General features: G+C 37.6%; 1 long non-coding RNA gene across 1 annotated transcript; it reads left to right on the top strand.

Annotated features, from left to right (window-relative positions):
* The first annotated feature begins 4,676 nt into the window (after nt 1–4,676).
* LOC121062182 lies at nt 4,677–17,699 on the top strand. Its single transcript, XR_005815463.1, has 3 exons — nt 4,677–4,769; nt 17,146–17,265; nt 17,416–17,699. It is a non-coding gene; the product is annotated as an uncharacterized LOC121062182 (long non-coding RNA).
* Nucleotides 17,700–20,229: the final 2,530 nt, after the last annotated feature.

The following is a 20,229-nucleotide window of genomic DNA, read 5'->3' on the forward strand; positions in this document are numbered from 1 at the left end:
TCCTGATAAGGGATTAGCTGCAGAAAAGAGTAAATGGGTGCAGGTGGGAAAAGGGGCAGCGTGAGAGAATATGCAGCACTGGACTTAAGCGTTTCATCCTTGTACCTTGTATAAACCACTGCCCTTTCTGTTAGACTGGGATATAGCTGTTTGTATCTGAAAAGAATCAAACATAAATTAACACTTTGCTTCATATTGATTGCCGCATTAGTTAAAAAGCAATGTTACCTAGTATGTGATTTTCAAAAAGGAAAAAAAAAAAGCCTTAGTGTTGTATAGTATTGTAGGATATATTATGAAAGAAAGGTTTAAATACAAGATCAAGAAAACAGAAATACCTCCTCTTAGGATTGTTAACTTTCAGTCTGAGTTAAGTTAAACTTCACTGTCTTGGAAAAAATGTGGAATATTAAAACATTTCTGCTAAGTCTTGTTGTCTAGTTCCCTATTAGGTGTATACAGCTAAATTCTCTCTGAAACAGCTCATGCTGTCCTGTGAATTTAGAACAAAACTGGAATATTGAAGTAGGCTGTTTTTACCAAAGAGAAGACCTTAAGCAATATATGGAAAATATTGTACTTCTTAGTGTATTAGATCACCATATAAGCACAAAAAATCTATATGTATACTTCTATGCATCTCTAGCACAAACCTAAACATGAGTTTCATCTGGCTGATATAAAATACAAAATATCTGCAGAACACATCAATAATATGGGAAAATCGCAATCTGGTGGTACATGTTAAATTTTACATGTATTAGTTGACAATTTTCCTAAAATTACTACTTTCCTAAGAACATTTACTCCTAAATGCTACTTGCTTTAGGATAATAACTACATTTTACCGTTACTTGAAATCATTTCTTCCAGTGGTTACAGTGATAGGAGAGGCAGCTGACATGAGGTGTAACTTGGGAAATCCTGATTATGAGGATACATGTTTTTATCCTGAGAGTGGTTAGACACTGTAATAGGCTGCCCAGAGAGTCTGTGAAATCTCCATCCTTGTAGGATATTCAAAACTTTGAACAAAGCATTGACAAAGCTGGTCAAGTTGAACCTGCTTTGCACAGGGGATTGGGGTGCATGGCCCGACAGAGCTCCCTTCCAACCTGAATTATTTTGTAATTCTACGAGAATAAGGGTATTTTTCCCACAGGATTAGAATGTACAGAATTTAAGGCACACTTTTTGTTTGTTTGTTTTATTTAGGAAATTGGTTAAGAAAAAAAAATACTTTAAAAACATGTAAACAAAAACACTGTCTGAACATATAGGATTTAAAACCCAGCCATGGCTATCTGGAAATTCTTACTGTAAGAAGAACTATCTGAGAAAATACTACTCATTGCTGATCTGTCAAAACAGATAAGATCTTGTGGAGTATATTATTAAAAACAAAATTCATCTAAAGACATGAGTTATATTTTTCACTACATGAGCTTTCCTGATGAAGACAAATCATTAAGCATTGGGGTAAATCTGGTTCGATATTTTTTGGAAAACAGGATGATTTTCTGAGATTACATGGTAATGTTGGATTACAAGTGATCAATTTGGGCATAATTAATTTGCCTGCACATGGGAATTTGATGTCAAGTCCCCATACCGTAATGTACCAGGCACCTAATGTACCCTAATGCATCCATGCCCCTGTGCAGTTAACAAATAACATACAGGATATGTGGAACAACCTGGCCCTTTGGGATAGCATATCCCAAAAAAAGCTTGCATATCCTAGAGTATATCCCCATCACAAGTAACATACAATACTTGGGTGTAACTGAATCAAGCTCTTTGCAGTCTTAATTATGATCCTTGACAGGTAGTGCTGATCAGAAAAAGTGCATTGTTGTAAATGTTCATTAGTAAACACAAAATAATGAATATAACACATCTTGGGATTTCAGGGGCAATTGCAGCCTGCCTTCCTGGCAAACTGGCTTTGGGTAGAAAACAGCTGCTTTTGCATTACGTGACAATGACCAAGTCCACAAAGTACACCTGTTTTAGAGTCCTGATGGTTCGTCTTCCAGTCCTGCCTAAAAGCCCTGAAAATCCTGGCTGTAGACAGGAGAGACTTTTCGTGGCCCCCATCATAGACTTGTGACTGGGAACCTGGGTATGCTGAAATTGATTTCAGGAAGCTGAAATAGTCCCACTGGTGCCGTTTTACTGCCAGGAAGCTGCAAATTCTGGCATCTTCAGAGGCTGTTCAGGGAATTTAGATAATTTAGTCATTTTCAGGTTTAACAAGAAAGCATGTTTCACAGTGCAGCTGTGCAGAATATTAACGTCTAGATTGCTTCCGAAATGTCATGTTTCACTGTTCATGACATGAAAATTTGTGTAAAATTCTGACTCAGGATAAACTTGATTTTTTGTTTTGTTTTGTTTTGTTTTATTTTCTTCTGGGGTTGATTCAGATGGAAACAAAATTAGTATTTTCAAGGTGGAAACTATTTTCTGATCAGCTCTGTCTCTAGGTAATCTTCAATTTAATTTTATAAAATCATACTCTTTCCCAGTTCCTTTGGGCTTGTCCTGAGACATGTGAATTACTTTGCCAGACTACAAAGATATAAATTTCTCTGAAAAAAGAAAAAAGACTAAAAGTGTCTGTCTGAAGGAAGTGTAACAAATTGCTTAAGTCTTCTAGAGTCTCTCCTTTCAGAAGAATCACTGTCATAAATTGTTTTGTTCCTGTGTTACTAAATGATTGCTTTTTTCAAATATCAAAACATCTAGTTCTGACTGTTGTTCTCAGCTCAGACTGATCTTCTTCTTTGCATTTCAGTAAATGGATCTGGTTTCTTGTCTCACCTCTGAACAGGCAATGGAAAACAATCTGTCCCTAAGCATGACTTTTACTGGGTAAGTCAAGTTTTCATCAGTCCCTGGCCTAGTACAAAAGATATAAGACATACAATTTTAGAATCTCCTAGATGTTAGAAAAGTGCCAACTTCTGTGTGGTGGAACCAGTAATATTCAAAAGTGGTAATGAGAGAAGGTGGAAACTTGTGTGAAGGAAGAAAACCTTTGGAAAAGCAGCAGACTGATGGCTACTGTTCGGGACAGTTAAGGACACTTAAGAGGATTAAAATAACCATAGAATCATAGAATGGTTTAGGTTAGAAGGAACTTTAAAGACCATCTGGTTCCAACCCCCCTGCCACGGGCAGGGACACCCCCCACCAGACCAGGTTGCCCAAGGCCCCATCCAGCCTGGCCTTGAACACCTCCAGGGACAGGGCATCCACAGCTTCTCTGGGCAACCTGCGCCAGTGTCTCACCACCGTCTGAGTGAAGAATTTCTTCCTAATATCTAATCTAAACCTACACTCTTCTAGTTTAACACCATCACCCCTTGCCCTGTCAGCACATTCTCTGACAGAGTCCCTCCCCAGCTTTCTTGTAGGCCCCCTTTAGGTAGTGGAAGGCCGCTGTAAGGTCTCCCCAGAGCTTTCTCTTCTCCAGGCTGAACAATCCCAACTCCCTCAGCCTGTCGCCATAGGAGAGGTGCTCCGGCCCACTGATCATCTTCATGGCCCTCCTCTGGATAAGCCAGATATTAAATTAAAAATAGTAAGGAACTACCAAGTACGTGCCTACTGAGTGCATGCTTTGGTATTGTGTAAGGCCTGCTCTACATGCCTGAGCCCCAGGCTTAACCTGAAAGATCAGCACTACCCTTATGAATCCATATAATATCTTTTTAAACATTGTAACTGCAGTTCAGGCTTGAACAACCTCAGTATTTTATGCTCCAGGAAGGAGCCTCCACAAAGGAAAATTTTGCAGGCTGCAGGTGGAGTCTTCCAGAGGGCCTTATGTATGGCAGAAGATCCCAGCTCTGCAGCCAGTTTAGCCTGCTCCCATTATTCAGATAAACTGTATACCCTGTACTCTCCGTTGTTGTTCTTTCTTCTTATTTCACTCAATCAGAGTATTTTATTTTCTTCTAATAAGAGTTATTGGAAAGCCACAACAGATTATCTGCCAAAGCCTTAGAATCTAGCCTTACTCCTATCCATGGTTTAAAGCTGTATTTCACTTCTTAAGGAAGAATTTATTGAACATCAGCATATCACTTGGGTGCTATCTAGAATATGTGTGGTTGACTGTTCTAATATAAAAATGAACTAACTGAAACACAGCAAAAGTGAACGTGAAACTTAACTAATTAGCAACATTGTCTCAATATGGAACATACTCTTTAAAAACAGAACATACTAAACATATGTTTTCCCAAGATGGTCTAAATTTGAGCTTCTTGCAGGATTCTCAGCTGTTGCAGAGTTGCTGCCTCTTACATAGTAACACATGGCTCCAAAGGTTGAATTCTATTGAGCAATGCAAAACTCATTTTTAAGAATATATAACTGCTTTATGTTAAAAAAAAAATCCATGTTTTTTTACATTGTTAGTTTGGGTGCTATAATTAGTGATGGACCAGAAACACAGGAACCACATGAAATGGAAGGTATTACTGAAGTCACCTTTTAGATGAGCATTACACTTAAAGAAACTGTTTGTCTCGAAGTCTCTACTGAAGCCAACAGGCTGAAAAAGGGCTTCCAGCTGAATCAAGTTAAAGGTATGCTAGAGAAATAGGAGTGTTCCTCCACCCCCCCCCCCTTTTTTTTTTTTTCCTTTTTCCCAAAACAGTCATGGAGCAATCTCATCTCTCTGTTCTTGTTTCAAGCAAGCTGGCAAATGCTGTTTGAAATAGCACAGTATTTCCAACATATGTAGTTGTGATCAGGTAGGTCAGCTACTGAATTAACAAAAGGAAAAGATGCTGTCTGCACTATTTAACTTGAAGGACTGGGAGGAAGTCAACAGCATGGATTTCATTTTGGGTTATTTTTCCTGTTGCTCTTTGCAGCTTCCACATGGCACGGTCTGTGCATTGTTTCAAATTGTGATGCTAAGGAATGCTGTTTTGTTGGCCAGGTCTGAACTGGGATTAGCAAAGACTAACAAAAGACTTGCAAGAAAATAGCTAGAAATCTTTTGCAATAGTGTGGATTTCTTTCCTTCATCAAAATTCAAACATGCTGCCAGATGTTAATTTTTCAAAATATAGGTTTCTGGATCAGGTATTATTGTTTCTGCTCATTTGTAGTCATTGTTTAGAGCTCTGAACCTCTTTTTTTTCTTTTTTTTTTTTTTTTTTTCCTCATGTGGTAAAACCTGTGAAGATTTCGGTTCTGCTTGGTTTGTTGTAGTTTTTGTTGATGTAATGTTGCTTGTCTTCCTGCAAAGAAATAACCTTCTTTTTGCCCTAAAAGGAACATCTGTAATTTTATGTACTTACAACAAATTGGGTAAATTTTGAATTGGGTTAATCAAACAGAAATTTAGTGAGAACTATTTATAGACTTCTAAAATTCAGCTTGCTTGTAGGTCCCTGTAAAGTCACAGATAGTTTCAGCATCAGAAATATGCCTGCTGTGGTGAGGTCTGTCAGCCAGCTCAGTGACCTTTATGAAATGTAACCTTATGACAGGCTTCATTTCTCTTTTTGATCCCCAAGTGGTCCATTCACAAGTTTCTACTATCTTCATTTTTTCCCCTACCTGTGGTAGCTGAGTGTGGATAGTGTTCATTCATTGCACCACTGAAATTCGGTCTAAAAATATATACATATGTAAGCATCCAATTTAAAATAGAAGTGCAGCTCTGCTTTATGCTAAGAAAGACAGGAAATTTGAAGCAGGAGCTGTCTTGTTTCTTGCTAGTGTACAGGTGCTGGTGTTGCATGCCAAAATCACTCAGCTTGTGTGTGTGCATGCCTTCAGCTGTGGACATTCACAAGACGATGCTTTGAGGTTGGAAGAGTATCCATTAGAGACTTCAATATAGCATCAGTGATAGCACCAGAACCACACTTAAAAAAAAAAAACACAGCAAAAGGAAAATCACATTCATGGTAACACAATTTCTTTTTAATCCAAAGTGCATATATAGACTAAATGTTTTCAGATGAATGGCTGAGTTGGCACTCAGCTCACATCACCCAGATCTTGTGCTTTTCTTGCAATAATCCGTATGTAATTACACATTTGACATGTGAAAACTGCCAATGTGGTTTGACACCGCTTAACAATGTGTAATCTTTCATGCTACACTCTGTAATTTTCCTAGCTGTATGAGAGACTATATGCTGTCAGGTCTCTGCACTTGGGGCTCATTGGAACTGACAGGCCGCATATTTGTTAGCTTATTTTTGCTTACTCAACATGGAACTGTATATTGAATTCAGACTTTGATTACGTGAACTAGAGAGGCAATTTCTACAGTTAGAATAGTGTTAATTCACTCTCACTGTTGTAAATCTTTGGAATGGATGGAGTGGGATTACTGTTGATACTGTTGTATGGAAGACAGCCTACTGGTCTCTGATTTTCCATCAAAAGCAGATTACAGTCTCCAATTTTACATATTTACTCTTCAGATGATTTCCTTATAAGTGATGAAGAAATGTTTTATGCATTATAAAATAATGGGAGCTTTGAACCAGAGACAACTTCAGAATGTCTAACTCACAGTCTTAAAGAATTATATGGGATCTTCCAAATTCAGAATCCACTTTGCTATGATTTGTAAATAGTATTATGAATGAGATACTGAGAACAGGCATTCAAGACAGGACTTCAGTTTTCTTTAATCTTTTCCTCACATATGGAAATGTAATCATCTGACTAAAATAGCAACACAGTCTCTACAATGGTAGAAGGGGGAAATAAGTAAGATCATACAACATAGTGTGATGGACCCATTAAGGAAATTGTTTTCAAGTGCTTTCAGATGGCTCTTTTAGTTAGAAGACAAAAAAGTAGTGCCTTAAGTTAAAATCGATGCACTGAACATGTGGCAAGAATCACTTGTTTAAAGACAATAGTATACCTTATTGCTTTCTTCCCATGTGGAGTCATTACAGCTCCCATCTTTCAGAATAAAATGTATTTTTGTATTTTAATTTTCTGCAAGGGTAAGATCGTCTATAAACAGAAGAGCTCATGTGTCATTCACAACTTCATGTGTTCTGAACACTCATAATAATTCAGTGGATACCCTGAATGTGTGTCTTTTAAGCTGCACACCCTAACTGCAGAACAATTTGTTTTGATAATGGCTTCTAAAGGCTTTTGCAAAACATCTTCTTCTGCTATTTTGTTCTTGTTTTTCTTGTTGCTCCTAATCCCAGGAGTATCTGTGAAACTCTTTTATATATTCATTTCATATTTTTTTCCAGTATCTTGAGTATTGCATAGGCGTGAAACTGCTTGTTTATGAAACTGCTTGTTCATAAAACTGGGAAATAATTGTGAATAATCTGTGTCTATGTAGCAAGTAAGTGGTACAGATATTGTTTGATGTATATGTATAATTGTTGTATGAATTGAAATGTTCTCTGCTAATCCATCCAGGTTCAAAAATTGTTTTCACATGAAAACTAAGCCTCTTTAGAGACATTAGTATACTGTAATGAGTAAAAGGCTAGTTGGAAAAGTGTCAAATCATTTGGAGAGTTTTTCTGGAAAAAAAGATTGTTTAAGTGAAGAAGAAAGTTAAATTAAAAAAATTAAATTAGAGGTAAGTTTCACAAAGGTTCAAGAGTTGCTCATTTCTTAATATTTAAACTCACTTTTTTTCCTTCTACTTAATTTCCTACTGCACACTTTGTCTTGCTTTCTCTTCTCATGTTCCCTTGTTTTCAGAAGGCTGAAAAAAAAAGGGAAATAAGTGCTTCAGTTTCATAGAGCATTTAAACTATTCCTTTGAGAAGACATTTCAGGATGGCATCTGAGTTCTTGGATTTTTTTCTATGCGTTGTTTTTAGTTTACTACTTTGTGTTTTCTGTAAGCTTTACATTTTACGTGAGCACTGAAATCTTCCTCTAATAGTGTATTACATTTTTTTCCCCATCATTTAATTGTATGAATGAGCTATTGCACTCTCACTCCAGGTTTACTGAAATTAAGAGAATTTTTCTGGTTCATTCCTGGATGCAATGACTACAGTGTGAACACCCTGATGACCAGCTATTCACAGGATATATCTCAAACTTTTCCTTACATTGAAGAAATGTTAACGTAGAAATTAATACTGTGGCACAGATAAAGCCACTTGGGTTGTGGTATTAGCTGTATCAGATATTTAAGCTTCCTCCCAAAGCCTTCAAACTAGAGAAATGATGCTTTAGAACTGACATCAAATTAGACTACTAACTTGCTTTATTGCCATGTCCCCACTGAGATGCCAACATCCTTCTTACAGTCCTGGAATCTCTGTATTTGAAAAGCAACAGTTCAATAAAAATAATTAGAGAGGTGGAAGATGATTGAGTGACACCTATACTATATGTACCTACATGCACACATCATTTCCTGTCTCTCTAAGCAGCAGAGGAAAATGTAATGCTCTAACAGTGTGTTGCTATGGCTGGTTGGTTCTTTGCCAAAGACAGATCTAGTTGCATGGATTTCAGACACACTGCCACTTTTAGGTTGGAAATGAAGCCCTAAAAATCAATAATTGGGCTTCAATATTAAGTTGTATACAGTAATTTCATTGTGGTTTTATTAGATCAGTAAAATACCTGCTGTGGGACAGTATCACAAGGAACTAATTCATGTACCAAGCTTTAAGTCTAATATATACCTAAGAGTTTAGAGAAAGGGATTTGAGGGAGGTGAAGGAGCTGTATAGAGGTTTTAGTATTTGAAACAGTTTTCTAATGAGAAAAACGTAACAAGAAACTAAAGTCTAATAAAGCAGATATTGTAGGGTTTGAAGTTTCAGATTAACTTCATTTGCTTTGTAAAGCACTAAGGAACAAGCTCCTGGGATGCTTTCTCAGACATGCGCCTCATCAGCCTGCCCCTCTTTCCTCCCATCCATGCAGTACGTACAGCACTAAACAATTAATGAAGTTGAGAATTCTTACAAATTCTTTTTTCAATTAAATTTCAACTACCATTTGATTAAAACATGTGACTGTGTTTTTTTAAAATGTTGTCGTATGTCTGCCACCTTTATTCATGCTGAGTAGAGTCTGCCTGTAATTTTGAATTTTTGAACAAGTGGATCTTCATGGTGCGCTCTCATCAGTAGTTCAGATGCTGTTCTCATTTTTGTTTGTGTGCAATCTACCAAACGACTTTCCTCTCTAGCGATGGGATTTGGAATTATCCTAGTGTTTGATATTATACTGGATTTCTATCACTGTGCTTGGAAATCAGAGTTTGAGCCTCAATAAGGAAATGAAACTCTTAGCCAGACATTGTTCCCATAGACCACAGTTCCATCAGAATAATAATCATGTTGGTCAAAGATGTGCAGAAGTAAGTTGTGTCAGTGGCATAGCTGGCTTGGCAGAAGTCCCTAATGTAGTCACAGCTATGCCAGCAACACAGTAATTTTTTTTTATTGTGTGAGAGAAGGGGAAGATTTATTTGTACTGCTACAAATTGGAGCTTTGCCTTTTAGCATGTCAAAATGTGTTTGTATACTGTGTCTGAAAGGAATATTCCTATAGCAATAAAGCCCTTCAAAATAAAAAGAAGCTTTAAAGAAGACATTGCTCCTAATCATTGCAGCATGAAATAGATAGTGTATCAGGGCTTTTATAGTGATAGCAATGATAACACCTGACATGAAACACAAAGTAGAAGGAAGCAGCGTGAATAACAGTGATTTCAGTTTACATCCATCAAAAACATTTAATCAAACCTTAAAGAAATTTGATTTAAAATTCGGGGAATTATCTGAAAAGTGGCAAAAGAGACTGAAGAATATTTGTGATCACTCACAGTCCTGATGTAGTTCAGCACAAACATTTAACACTTGACAGGGCTGGCTTAAAAATGACATAAAAATAATTACTAATTTTCCACTAAATCTCCTTTTTCTATTACTTTTTTCTTTTTTTTTTTTTCTTGTGTCCAAAACGTAGACACAAAAAATTCTGGTGATAGTGAAGGACAAATTTGTAGCGTGAAATTTGTGGCTATAGTGCAACAGGTGAGAAGTGTCTTTAAACTCAGAACAACATGGGTATCAGTATTGCAAAAATACTGTTCTGTTATAATTCTTGTTCACTTTCTATGCAGTCACACATCTCAATGCTTCTGTATGTTTTGAACTTCCTATAATAATTGTGCATACAGAAAACTAAATAACTGAAGTCAAATATGCAAATAGCTGTCGAAGCACTATCAGCACGTTCCAGATACAGTCTTTGATATTTATAATTCATTTTCAATATCTTTCTCTTTGCTAGAAAAATCTGCAGGGCTTGCTTTTGTCTGCACCAGATGCTTCTCAGATGAGAGGAGATAGTTGCCAAATTGCTCACCATGCAGGAGAAATGGCAACTGATAGTGATTACACCCAGCATATGGTCCAAAGGCAGACATCTGCTAACAAAGATTAGGGATACTGTGGCAGATTCTCACTTGTTATAATGAGCCAAATAATCCTGAACATAGATCCATTAGAACAAATGAGAGTAGCCATCAGAGAATTTTGCATCAGACATGCTTCCTCCTGCCCTCCCCATATACTCCTATGCTTTGCCAGAGGTATCATGGGAAATACCATGTATTTGCCAGAACTATTTTGTAAAACCGTATAAATTAGTTTAAAAGTGGTGAGAATAGCATTTCAGTAAAAAGGCGAGTCTCACAGTTTTAATGGAACACGGGAAGAACCTGGGGACTGTAAGTAATATACAGGAAGGACAAATGCAAATCTGTTATTTTTCATACCTCGAGGTTACATACGTTCTTTGTCCCAGTTCAGTTTGGTCATTGGAGAAGTAACACTTTCATATATATTAGCAATGGTGTCTCCTTAAGAAAGAAGCAAAGCTCACTTGTAATTACAGACTTGAGGGCTAAGGGCCCTAAATTCTAGGTGGGAAGAGCTCAAATTTAAGCACCTAATTTACAGATGTCTATTTGAGTCTATTATGAGGTCCCTAATGCTTCAAGTTCATTGCACAGACTTATTAAAGGCTGGGGAACCCGACAATGAAGATACAAGCATTGTGGCATGCAGTACTACAATGCTTCATGGGATGGGGATGGCAAAGTATGTGAGCTGGAGGATGGAGCATTTTGAAATGGCATAAGAGAAGGGTGGGGGCTGGTCACCAAGGAGTGTATACTGACAGGTAACTAGGTCTGAGAGTAAATGTGAGGAAGGGGAAAGTAGCACTGAAAGCTGTATGTGCACTTTGGGGCCAGCAAACTTTAAGCTAAGGGCAAGAGTAGTAGTAGCTGGAGATGTGGAGGTAAGAAGTGCTGGCAAAGGGGAAAGGTAAAAAAAAAAAAAAAAAAAAAAAAAAAAAAAAACGTAAAATTGCAGGGTGAAGGTGGTGGTAGTGATAAAACAAAGTGGTACTGATTGTATTGATTGCAATAAATGAAGGTCCTAAGAGGATAAAATGGGGGCAAGGAAGATGGCTAAGTAGGCTGTTGGTAGATCTTGATGAGCAGTGAAAATATTGCTGTAGGATCTTCGCTCCAGTTTCTTCCTAACTGTGCACAGGGAAATGGATATCTTCTTTTGAGATCCTCAGAAAAATTAAGAAGAAACTGAAGGCAGAGATAAAATGAGAAACGGTGGTATTATCTGTCCTTTAAAAAGGAAGCGTATCAAGAAACATTAGACTTTGTCAAAGAGTGCACATATACTGATAGACAACGCTGAGTCTCTATTTTCTAGGACTGGTGAAAGGACTATCTTATATCCTTTTTATTTTCAAGTAGAAGATTACTTTTACACCAGATCATTTTGATGCTAAGATACTTCATGCTTTTTCACTCATTTAAAAAGAACAAATCAAATGGCTAAGAAAGTCTGTGCATCATTTGGAGGCACGAGGAATGGTATTACAACACTAAGTGTTTGTCAGTATGTGTGTAATGTGTGTACAAACATATGAGTTGTGCTACATATGCAGACTAAGTGTGTATATCTATCTACATCTAGACATAGATAAAATAAGGGTTGTGTGTGCCTCTATCTATAAATGAAATACATACGGCCTTATTAGACTTCCTCCTGTTTCAAGGAGAATATTCTGAAGTGTCCAAGTGTCCCCAGCTGAACAGCAGAGTTCAGGTCCTCTCTAGCTTTATTTGAAAGGAATCTCCATTATGCAACTTGTTTTTGCTGGGTCTCAGGAGTGTTACTTGATACATTCTCAATATAGTTTGTAAAGCATGATGGAAGCCTTCCAGTAAAGAGGTGTAACATTAAGTTTGATTATTAACATCGTTCCTTTTGGCTATGTGGGTAGGACGTGTATGTACTTTCTAACTTCTGGGGCATTTGAAATTATCTATCTATAAGGTTTGAAACTGAACTAATTTAAAATTATGCCTTCGCTTAAGTGGGATAGGGGTAAGTTCCTGAGTATTTATCAGTTTTCTACGTACTTTATGATCTCATAACCCAACAAGGAGGCTAAATACCATAAAATCTGTTCAAATTAAGATGTTTTAATTAATGGACATTTAAATGAATTAGGAATCTATTAAAAGATGTTTCTTATCCCATCTGCTATCCAACAAAAAGTTACAGGTGCCTGAGAAAGGGTTAAAGTCTTCATGGTTGACTTTTGCAAGATACAGTTTTCCTTATAGCTGCAAAAACCAACGTGCAAGCTTGTTTAGATATTAACACTTCAGAGGTTGATATGTCACATTATGTCTTCTGATTGGGGATTATTGTCCTGTCATCTGGTCTGGAGATAACATTTTGATATTCTCATGTAAAGTGGTTGCACAACAGAATTCAGGCTTCTCTAGAGTCAAAATCACCTATCCTAATTTCAAATTGTCAGGTGTCTCAGTGTATGCCACATTTCTAATTGTAAATAGTTCTCCTGAAATGTATTCATGAGTCAATGCCTTAAATTAGGCCTTAATGGAAAAATGGATGAAGCATTCATAATTTAATAATTCTTTAATAATTCTTTCCTCCCTTAGCCATGCAAATAAAGTTAAGAAGTACTGTTTTTCAGCCTTCTTTTTCTGTTTACTTTAAGCTGCTAATTAATTGCAGTGATCAGGATTGTATTCCTTTGACTGTAATAAATGGAATTCCAACAAGGAAGGCTGAAGCTGTCCTAAAAATAAGTTGTGCTGTGGTAACTTTCAGCCAGTGTACAGAGTTGTCAAGCTGATCAGAAAAGGATACTTCAGCCCTTCAGTCATTTCGATTCATTCTACAGCTAACCTAGGGAAATAGTGTGTTTTTGGTATCATGACTATAAAAGGTGGAACAGAAGAGTTATGTGGGTACAATATGTGCAATAAGTAGAAGGCTTTTAAAAGTATGTTGTGATGAAGAATGTGTGACTTTCTGGTGTGAGCAAAAAGTCATAGCTTTATCACTTCAGAAATTTTGCATCATTTAGATTGCCAAAGAATGTGGTCAAATACTATCTGTAGATGCTCCCTTTAAAAAAAAAAAAAATCTAGGAATCCTGCCCCACTCTCTGGCTGAGCCTGAGTGCAGAGGAAACACACTCTCCACCAAAACAGTTAATGGAGTACTTACTCCACAAAGTTTGCAGAAGCTGGTGAACCACAAACTTGGAATAATTACTGTTGACATGTTCAAGGACACATCTTACTTTTCTCTCTTAGTAAGGCTTGATTTGTACTACATTTTTGCTAACAATGACATAGCTCTACTGAAAATGTCAACAGTGGAATCCTCAGGATAGATTTAATTAGGAGACTGGTATGTTATGCTAATATGATGGATATCTATGTTGAAGTATTCATGTTACAAAAGTCACAGAAGTGTTTTAATAGACTTGGATCTATTAAGACATCTATAAGAAGTCATATAGCCACTTACTTCTAGCAAAAGTGTTTCACTTGGTTTATCCAAGTTTCCATTTTCCCTACAGTTCTCATTCATTCAGAGTATTTCTTTTTTTTCATTGGTAGTGATAACCCGTGACTTGCTTTTGTATAGTTAACACAAGCATGGCAAAAGCTGAGTGAGATTTCTTGGTCAGTTCAATCCTTTATAGTTTTCAGATTCTAACATCAAGGGCATCTAGAAAGAAATGTAATATAGCCAGGCTTTGGCTTGTTGACACCTTTGAGAACATCTAGAAATAAGTCAAACATGAACTCATAACAGGTATGTAGTTCTATAATCAAACTGTTTTCCATGGATATCATCTGAGATCTTTTAGCATTTGGCTGTTTTGTATTGTTTGTGAGGTACATGTCTGAGTGCTATGTTACATAACTCTAAGATATTAGAGGCTCCTTTCAAACCATTGCTTTACTGAGCTCAGGAAGTGGCATTCCTAAAGTTGTGTCAAGATTGATTGGATGGAACTTGTGTAAAGTATGACTGAGTCTTCCCGTTTTGTGCTGGCTACTCTCCTTCTGACTTCTTAGAAGAATCACACCTCATTATGGCCATGAATGAGAAGTCACACATCTGGGGTAATTGCACATGCAGCCACTCTGCTGGACTTTCAACATTCAGAGAGATGCTAATCTGTCTGTAATGGAGAGCTTATATTGAGTAGTTGCTAATTATATTCTGCAGTCCCAAAACTATAGTTTAGTTCAAGAGGTTCTGTAAGAAATTACTGATTATATTACATAAACTATAGGAAATCTTCAATTATAAATTTAGAAATACTACTTCTAATATTCCTGCTATGGATCACCTTTTGTATCATTTGCCAGCAGGCAGGTTTATTTACAGCTCAAAAGGAAAGGTTGGATGAGGTACTTAAGGACATGGTTTAGTGGGTAATGTTGATGTTTGGGGGATGGTTGGACCAGATGTTCTTGGAGGTCTTTTCCAACCTCAATGATTCTATGATCCTATGACATATAGCACAATCTGAAAAGTACAAACTGTAGTCCTTATAATGGCTCTGTGTATGCTGAAGTCATTGTATGTGCACTATTTCCTGAATGCATTATGGTTCCTTAAACTAGCACTCTCAAATGTGTATTGTTACTTGTGACATATTTTCAATATGTCTGATATTTGTTATGGAAAATGTTAAAAGTTCAACAAACCTCCATTGATATTGCAGGTGCAAGTACCATAGATCTCAACAGATAATAGAGGACTTTGGCTGAGCCAGACCATGACTGGGACAGACACTTGAACTGTGCTTAAAGACTGTTTGCTGCACTGATCAATGTGATTTAATTTGCCAGTAGCTTTAGATCCTTCATCCTACCTCTGCTGCTCTGGCACAACTACTGGAGTGTGGATCAACTGACTGAACCAAAGATCGGCTCCAGCCTCAAAACTTCATTTTTCTTTCTGTCACTAAAGTGATGCTAAGATAACTAGGGACATTTGCAAACCATGTAGAGCTTAAGTCCCACCTCCATTTTAAGTCTGAACAACTGAAGCACCAGGAGAATAAAGAATAACATTTTCAATTCACATGAGTCATATTGGTGCTCTTGAAAAGTGGTGCTTGTCTGTGTTGGAGACAAATGACAGTAGCATATCTACAATAAAGTCCTAACTTGAACGAAGCTGACAGGAACTTTCCTGCAGGCTGAAGTGTTTTCAGCAATTCAGTTTGCAAGTCACTCTCCTAAGGTGTATGGTGAGTGAGTGGCATAGGTCAAGTCATTTGCTAATTTCTAAATCCCTCTTCAAAACTTACAGCCCGTATTCAGTACAAATTCGCAATTGGCATTTATCTTTAGGAGATACTCTGGAAGGTATACATAAGCTTGTGTTTCTGCCTGTAGCAACCTAACATTCACATTGAACTTCTTCAGAGTCACTTCCAGAGGGTGGTAGCTGTAGAGCTTGGCTCAAAAAATAAACAAACAACAACAACAAACAAACAAACAAACAAAACTTCTCTGCTTTCACAAATCTACCTGTTTCAGCTACTCATTCTCTTGGGAATTAGTAGCTCAAATGTAGACAGTCTTCCAATGGCCCAGCGTGTAAGTCCGTAGTTTTGTGTTTTCTGCTCCTTTTGTAGAATTCTTTCTCTTACCTCTAGAAGTGACAGGCACCTTTTAGCTCTTTAACCCTTTGTTGCAGCAAAGACTACAGTTGAATCTTGCTATATCAGTCCAACCATTGCCTTCTCATCCAGCGAGGCAGTTTTCAGCTCCCGGTATGCAGGTGGACAGGAGGGAAGCTTTGGGCTGAATATCTGGAAGAAACACTGCAAGCAGAATGAGTGGGAGGAAACAGGACTGTTTACTTCTACAACATTAATTCCAGCCAACATATCAGCTTAAAATATAACCTAGTACCTCAAACAGTTATGTTGAAAAACAAGGTACCAAACAACAACCAAACAAACCAAACAAAAACAAACAAACAGACAAACAAAAAAGACATATAGAAACAGCCCCATAGGCTGACATGCACATTTTGACAAATTTATTGCCACTGCTCCAATTTATTGCCACTGAACCTGACATCCTACCCAGATATACTGCTGTGAGTGTGAGTGTGAGTTTTTCCCAGAAATGAAGAGGAGGAAGGACTCAAATGAATCTGAAGAGGCAACTGAGGTTGTGGCATTTATTCCCACTGCATAAAAGGAGTTGAAGCATTTGTTCTATGAGTTTTAGTTTAAGAGCATACCTATAAAAATAAAGCGGTGACTTTGTCTCCCTGTGAACTATGTGAACATCATAAATGGATCAACGTTTGCCATCATTAAAATTAGAGATTTTCATTCAGTCTTTATAAGGCTTTTTTCAGGAATGCTAATATGGGCATGAAAAGGACTGTTAGTTTGGGGGGAGTGTCTTATTTGTTTGCTTTTTTGTTTCATTTTGTCTTTTTGAGTTCTCTTCACAGAGACCTTTTCAAATGTTGCAGAGAATCTCCAATGGAAAAAAAATTGAAGCCATTTTGGTTTGGTCCTTTCTTTCCTATCACTGCTGCCACAGAGGGGAAAAAAGAGGCAGGAGAGGCCTGCCTGTTGGTCAGTCAACTGACACTTCGCCAGCTTATCAGTTGTTCTCTGACTCCCTTGGAGAAGTCCTTCTTATTGCTGAATCTGTCATGTTAGTTGATAGAGAAAACTTTGCTGGTCTACCTACATTTTTGCTAATCTCATTGCCTATCCTTCCATTCACAGGCATGTCATGGTTGACAAGCTCTTGTAGTCCTCCAGTCACATCAATAATGGTGACCGCCACCTCTCTTTTCCACTCTGGGCCTTCAAAAGCTGTCATTGATGGGTTATCCAGCTTGACAGGTATTATGGAGCACCAGCTGGCAAAAGAGGGTCTGATACACATTTTGAATTAGCCACATTAAAAAGGTTTGTGCTTTAAGAAAAAAAAAAAGTGATAGATATGCAGATTATTACATCTTTTTACCGTGTGATTAAATGTCCTCATTTCAGATGCAGAACTGAACTGGGCAGTTATGGTTGCACGCAAAAGGCTGGATACCAAAGTGACAAGGGATACAAACTGTCACAGAGTTCTATTTCTTGTGCACAATGAATAAATATATATATATACTGAACTTTCCATTAATTGTAAAGCTGAGGAGGCTGAAGAGACAGCTATATGCAGCAGACAGCAGGAACAGCAGGACGGAATTTCCAGCAGAAACAGAACAGAAAGAAAGAAAGATCCAACAGTGCTGTGGGGAAATGCTGAGTTCAAGAAACTGCTGCAGACATGGAAGCACCATAATTCTCAGAACTTGCAGATATTAAAAACTCAGGGAATGTTTTGAGAAGCAGTCTGAGAAGTGCTGCCTTTCAAGGACAGTGTTAACAGTATGCAGCACTGATCAGTTGTCTATGCCAACTCAGCTCTGATCTGACTTCTAACTTGGCTCTTGCTGATGTTGTGTGCAGGATCAGGCAATGAGGATGTTAGTTTGTGCAAGATGAAGTGTAGCTTTGGGAAGGTTCATGCACACTTTCATTGCCTCATTGCTTCTTGCATCAGAAGTCCTTTTCCAAATGTGTTATGTCAAATGCTACCATAGTATTTCTCTATTCTGTTACTATAATGTCCTGATCAGCCAGATCATGGATTTGCTAGGGATTCTCTGGACTTGGGCATAGGAGTGGGTTGCTCAGGGAGGTGGTGGAGTCACTGTCCCTGGGGGTGTTTGAGGAAAGTTTGGACGTGGTGCTTAGGAACATGGTTTAGTGGGTGATATTGGTGGTAGGGGGATGGTTGGACCAGATGATCTTGGAGGTCATTTCCAACCTTAATGATTCTATGAACTCAAAAAACCATGTCAATCAGGCAGTTCATGCTCCTAGTCAGAGGCATGAAAAGACATAAAATGAGAGGGGAAAAAATAAATGGAACCCTAGGTGGCCAATATGATTGTTGTTGAGGTAGCTGGTTTGAAAGCTTGCTTTGGGGTTTAAAGTTGTGTTGTAGTTTCCATTCCGATTTTCCAGGTATCAACTTGAACAAAATTTTGTTAAAGGTATTTTTAGTAGCAGTCAGGGAGGTCTGACTGCACCATCATGAAGTTTTTTGTTGTTTTCTTTGTAGATCACTAAAATTCCATGTTTAATCACTTGATTCATTACAACCGAGTGAATATGAGTGGTACCTAAACATTTTATTGAAATATAACAAAAGAGAAAGCAGCCTTTTATTGTAAAAGCCAATAAAATGACACCTGGTTGATAGCCCTTTACTCCAGCAAGTAAAAAGAGTTCAAATTAAATATTAACTTGTTAAGTAAACTCTTACCCATTTCAATCCACAAAAGCAATGATGCCCAGAATAGCCCACAAGAATTAGCAGTCCCCTCACCATAGAAATAATCATAAAAAAGGTCAGCAGCATTCTGAAGCTCTGCACTTTAATACTATTGTAACATGTTCCACAGTATTTAATGATCTCGGGAGGGGGGAAAGCCCTTCTGTTTTAGCATTTGATTACTCATCCAATTCTCAAGTGTTTATTTGATCATGACTCCTGTCTCCAACTGCTTAGGAAGGCACTTAAAAGTTTTGTAATATGACTAATAGATAATTGTCTGTGTAGGCTCTACTCTTTATGATATTGCTCACTTGTAGCATGCAGGTGTTACGCGAGGTGTTGCAATCCAGATATACTTTGTTTGCAATGTTGTCATTCAGATGATAGTAATGGTAGCAGCATCCTGCCTCCAACTTTCTACATGTGCACGCTTCTACCATTCTGCAACCACTAGGGATGTAGCCAGAGGTTTGGTTTGATTCCATGTTGTCTGCATTTGTCTTCATGAACTACAGCAGAGAAGGGCTTGGAGAAATCCAGGATAAAATGGTGGGGGTGGGAAAGGGGTTAACTATGTTTTGCACATATCTCCGGATACCTTTAGTTAACAACACTGGATGAGGACATAGGCAATGATTACTCCCTTTATGTTCTCCATTTTCAAAGCAGTACAAATATCCTCAAGTTCTTGCCAAGCTGCAATTTGTCTGTGTGCTTGAGACATATGAGAAAATCACTATCTTCCTGCCATTCGATGGCTGTTGCTCAGCCTCCCTTGGCTTGGAATCAGTATGTCTGCCAACATCAAGCAAATGAATCCAACCACTTCGTCCTCATCTTCTGCTGCATTCCCTTTGGTGGAAATAGGCTAAAAAGCACAAACATTGGTAACTGTTGGCAACTTTTATGTCCCATGCATGGATCAGATTCCCTGACATGTTTAGTAAATTTTGTCTCATAGTTTCTCTTCCATATGTGGATAAAGAAGGGAAAATATTATGAAACCATGGATACTATCTATATATGCTTCTTTTTTATTATTATTATTCATTTTTTTTTTCAAAAATGGCAACATATATTACTGTATAAAAGACATGATGAATTGATTAATATTGTGCCTAATAGGCAGAGCATAGGGAATGGTATGATGAGATTCCTCTCTGTAAACCAATTTAATTCAGCTCCTTCCTGAAAGAATCAGTACTGTGTCTGGAAGCACACTTTAGTCTTCATAAGTTTTTTAGTATATTGCCTTATGCTTTAGATTGCTGAGGATCATCTTATTTGGGAGTTCTTGTGATATGGACAGAAACTGCAGAAGCAACTAACTTCACCACTGTACTAAAACACTGTGTTTTGATAACATTTGTGTATCTCCAATAGGTCAAAACTGAATTCGGGAGTGAAGATGTGAAATGCTTTAACCCTGAAAAGGGTAACAGAAGTTAAGTCATTCCTTGGTATTGTTTTAAAAT

This window comes from Cygnus olor, chromosome 1, assembly GCF_009769625.2.
Source record: "Cygnus olor isolate bCygOlo1 chromosome 1, bCygOlo1.pri.v2, whole genome shotgun sequence".
Lineage (NCBI taxonomy): Eukaryota > Metazoa > Chordata > Aves > Anseriformes > Anatidae > Cygnus > Cygnus olor.